The 5,229-nt window shown below is 35.5% G+C and overlaps 1 pseudogene; it reads right to left on the bottom strand.

Annotated features, from left to right (window-relative positions):
* Positions 1 to 705: 705 nt before the first annotated feature.
* Positions 706 to 1,021, bottom strand: LOC110564423 (small nuclear ribonucleoprotein F-like; annotated as a pseudogene).
* Between the last annotated feature and the right edge of the window lie 4,208 nt (positions 1,022 to 5,229).

Below are 5,229 nucleotides of genomic sequence, written 5' to 3'. Positions count from 1 at the left end.
AAATATTTTTGTTTACATTTTAATTTAAATGTGTATTCAATTTTTAATTTTATCTCTCAGTGCCTGGTTCATTCAACATCATATTTTATGAAGCATTGTGTATGTGTCTTCAGGTGCATGGATGGATGATGCTCTTTTTAGTAATTAATTAATTAATTAATTATAATTTATTCACTTTATATCCCTGCTGCAGCTCCCTCCCTCATCTCCTCCCAGTCCCACCCACCCTCCCTCTCTTTGCCTAGTCCTCTGATAGGGGAGGACCTTCTTCCTTTCCATCTGACCCTAGCCTATCAGGTCTCATAAGGGCTGGCTGATGTTCTTTTGAACACGAGTGCAGGTGTGGAGATCAGAGGTCAACTTAGGTGTAGCTCATCAAGAGCCTTGGGATTTGTGTGTATGTGTGTGTCTGTGTTTGAGTGTGTTTAGTTAATTCATTTCTTATTTGTATGTTTATGTGGTGTGAATACATGTGTGTATTCATGCATGTGTGTGCATTGGACAGTGTTACTGACTCCTAGAGATCACACAGCAGTCTAGACTATCTACTTCCTGTGTCCTAGGTATTCAGTATGTTATTTAGCCAACTGAATTTCACATTTTAAGTGTCAAATGTAGAAGAGCTACAGTAGGTGAAAAACTATTTGCTAGGACACACAGACAACGTAGAAAATGTTCTCCAGTTTTGTCAACTCTGGACATGTTTTAAAAAAAATATAAATCTTTACTATATATATGATCACCCCAAAGATGCTGTTCTCTCATTTTCCCATCTTCCTCCTCCTATTCAATACCTCTGACATAGAGGACATTATCACACCTTATTGAACTTCACCCAGATGCCCAGACAATGCTGCATCTATGTATTCTTCTGTATTTGCAAGCTTTACGCTCATGTAGCCATCTTCAGAGACCAGGTAGCCCTTACATTCCATTCCCCACTCAAGTTTCACCAACACCAGCTTTCCTACTTTCCTATCATTCCACTGGGAAAAGGCTAGGGATTGAGGTGCAAACTCATCATGAACATCCACAGGCGCTGTCCCCCAATAGATGCAGGGGACTTGTGACCGGATCAGCTGCCAGTAGCCTAAACTGACCAACACTAAAAGAAACGACCACCTTTTAAAAATTCTTTATTCTTTTTTATAGTTTTAATAATTAATTCAATTTACATCTTGGTCATAGGCCCTTCCTTCCTCTCCCAGTCCCATTGTCCTTCCCTCATTCCCCCTTCCCTATTCCTCAATACAGGAACTACCCCAGCTTAACTATTCACATGAGGACTGAGTTCGTCTTCCTCCCCTATGGCCTGGTAGGGAAGTCAGTCCAACTGGATGTCTACATGTAGAAAAATGCAAATAGCTTTATATTTATTTTGCTGCACAAAACTCAAGTCCAAGCAGATCAAAGACCTCAACGTAAACCAGATACACTAAATCTGCAAGAGGGGAAAAGTGGATAAGAGCCATTTGAATTTATTTGTTATTTATTCTAAGAAGGTCTTGCTGTGTAGCTCTGGCTGTTCTTGAACTTGCTCTGCAGACGCAGACACACAGAGATCAGCCTGCCTCTGTCTCTGGAGCTCTGGGAATTAACAGTGTGCACCATTATGCTCTGCTAACTTTGGATGTGATTATCAGCTGGGGAAAAGCACACACTTTTCACAGTGTGAATGAAAAGACAAACAAGTGTCCAGAAGAACACGGTTCCTCCTCTATGACAAGTGTTCGAAGAAGCCATCTCTTCTGAGCTCAGTACTTGGTCTCGTGACCTTGAAACACTCACATTATTCACCCCAATTGCAATTCAGGTATTCGGGGACTCTGCCCCCTACTTTTGAAGTGCTGTCAAATATACCTATTTGCGGAGAAATAAATATGCTTCTACCACTTTAAAAGTACACGTGAATGTCCACTTGTAACTGAACACAGGTATGATTTTGTCACATGTGCAACATGCAAGAGTTTAGCAACTTGGTAACAAATTTTATCTAAGCCTCCTGAACATGAGTCCTTCAATTTTAGGTTTCACTCCAACCGTATCAAATGTGTATAAACTACAAATAAACAGTTAAGCGTAAAAGTTTCCAGATAAAGAATATTTACACGTTCTTTTTATTCTACATTTTATGGCACCAGGACAACTAAAGTTGCCCATAGCTAAAATTTGACCTAGTCCCTTTAATGCAGCAAGCTCTCTGAGGGCTTGATGACACTTTCCAAAAATCAGATATCCTGCATAATCAATATTTCCATTATGATTCATAACAGTGCCAAAATTACAGTTATGAAGTAGCAATAGGAATATTGTTATTATTGGGGGTCCCCACAACACATGAAACTGTATGAAAGGGTCACTGCATAGGGAAGGTTGAGAACCTCTACTTTAAAGGAAATCTTCTAATGCCCACGTATATTGTAAGCTAATACATTTTTTTTTTATTTCTTAACTAAATTCCAAAAAAAAAAAAATTGTAAGAGAATATTTAAAGTTAGTTTGTGTGGATTATTTATCGTTAAAATGCAGGAGTCAGCATCCAGCTTTGTCTTTCTGTCTGAGGCCGTGCTCGGCAACCTTTGTGTTCTGTGGTGATGCTTGCCCACTCTACACACACCAATCGCCCCTATTGTGACTACCTCCCTGTCACACCGCTTTGGAGTGACTTTAGACTCAGAATGGCAGATCAAAGCCAGGGGATACATCATCTGTGATTAATAAATCGTTAGTAAATCAAAAGATAAGCCTGCAACTCGGTAAAATGCTTATCTTTAAAAGACTGCATGAGTGTGAGTACCTGCAACTCCCAGAGACTAGACTAAAGTCAAGACTATTCATCAGCATACAAGGAGGGAAATAAAATATTTTATGTAATTGTATGGACAAAATGCAAGGTTATTATGCAGGATAAGAAGGAAAATACAATAAATTGAGTTGAGGAAGGAATGTTTTAGAGTATTAATAAATAATTGAAAAGAGCTCATTTTAGAATAATAATAAATAATTAAAACAATAGCATTTGCTAAAAGAAACAGAAACTGAACTCTGAGAATTTCACATAGCATCTCGGCAGCAACATCTACCTTAGAAGCTGTACGAAACAACCACAATTTGGCATTATGACCAGTGCCTGTCAGACACCATCCACGAGCAGCCACTCACACCTGGTTTACATAAAAAAAGGACCCTGGGTATTTTTCCCCTCTGGTATTGTGTTTCTTTTTTCCTAGAAATGGATACGTTTCTCAGTGAAGAGACTGAACTTAGCAGAAATGGTGGAGTTCAGTGGGCCTCAGGTTTTATTGAAAGGATGGGAATCTCAAAATGCAACAAATAGCTGATGCCATCTGAGCAGGACTGGTGGAATCCAAGAGTCTAATAGTTACCACAAGTAAGAAAGCCCAACCATGAGGATATATGTTTCCAGCCCAAATAATTTTATAAAAGTTAAGTCGGTGAAAAAATACTGACAGTTTCAAGGTCAGAAGAATAAATAGTGACCAGAGAAAATATGGCTCCTTAGAGTGCTTAATTGCCTCATACTACCTTAAATTGTTCGTTGTCAGGGAAGAAAAACATTTTCTAAATGGATTAACATGTAGAAAATGTGGTTTATACTTAAATAATTGTTTTGTAAGATTATATCTACCTAAATTAGATTATTTATGTAAAGAATCTATATAATACATAAAAATAATTTTGTTCAATGCTGGAAATTGTTGACCCACATATGCTAGGCACGTGTGTGTATATATATATATATTTTTCAAGTCCAAGCATAGTTTTTAAAAGTTTATACTAATATAAAATGTTGATAGTTTAAAGGCTCATTTGAACACAATTAGGTCATAATAGAATAGTACCAGATCTTTGTATCTCCTCTGTACCGTATGAACGTAACTAACATTTTATCATATTTTTTATTTCTTTGGGTATTTTTGGACAAAGTCAATATGCACAAACCGGTCAGTTCATTGCAAAGTAAAGTTTCACTTTGTTTGTAACGTACTGATATCTGTATACTTTTATGAATTATAGTAGAGATTTCTCCTGATGAATTTTTTTATTAATAAAAATTATTTATCCATATCAATCACACAAACTAACTTTGCACAGGTTTTGGAATTAAAAAAGAGCTTTAAGTCAATGGTAATAACTTTCTTAATGAAAAGCAGAAAATAGTACAAATATGACAATGCTAATATAGCCACCTGTGTATTCCTAAAACATGTAGATATGTGAGAGTTCCTTGTGTTATATTGCTATCAGACATATATTATAACTTTGAGTTATTTTTGTAAACAAACAGTTATGCTTTAAAATGTTAAGAGTCTTGTTGGCAGTGACTGTGTGACTATATAACAAATCTGGTTGAAATACATCTTTGTCTCCTTTAAACTTCAAAATCAGTGCTACTTGTAATTTGAAGAAAGAAGAAAAGTGAATTTGACATAATTAAATTCATGTTCAAAGTTCTATGGAGGCTTGGCAATGTATGGAACAGGAAAAGGTGACCTTCTGAAAGCAAATGGACTTTTCTCAGGAACTACAGCATTTACATTGTATCATGATGCTGAAAATAGGATAGAGTTGAAATATTGTAAAATGTAAGGACCAGACCACCTTGAAGTATAGAGGAATTTCTGCTTAACTGAGCATATTATAGAGCTTCATCTAAACAGCAATTAATATGTCATAAGAAGAATATCTAAGAACATTGATCATTTGCTTAAGGAGGCATGAAGATGCTCTAGATGTAGTTGTTATTTTGATTTGTTTTAATACTTCGATTGCTTTTATGTGTAGTAAAAAGACCGTAAGAAATTTTCACTTGTATCCATTCTTTGCAGATTTTAAATGTGGTAGGAAGAATGTGGATTTGATTTCTGATTATTTAAATTATTTTTACATAACTGTTCAATAATTAAATTGCAATTTGGTAAAGTTACAGCACTAACATGTGGAAATCTTAGTGACAGGTCAACAAAAATTAAATTAGGCCTACCACAAAGTTTAAAAATTAGAAGACAATAAAATTACAAGAATATATTTCTGTATACTAAGTTATATTGTTTTACATAAAAATCTAACATTAAATATTTAAGCAGTTAATTATAAAATGACCTACTACTCTGGAGAAGTCTTCATTTTTCATTTTATTTTAAGGGGAAAATTCAGAAATTTAGCAAAACATCCCTTTAGAATTTACATGCGTTATATACATTTAAA

The sequence above is a fragment of the Meriones unguiculatus genome, chromosome 6 (assembly GCF_030254825.1).
Source record: "Meriones unguiculatus strain TT.TT164.6M chromosome 6, Bangor_MerUng_6.1, whole genome shotgun sequence".
NCBI lineage: Eukaryota > Metazoa > Chordata > Mammalia > Rodentia > Muridae > Meriones > Meriones unguiculatus.
This window is presented reverse-complemented; position numbering and strand designations above follow the sequence as displayed.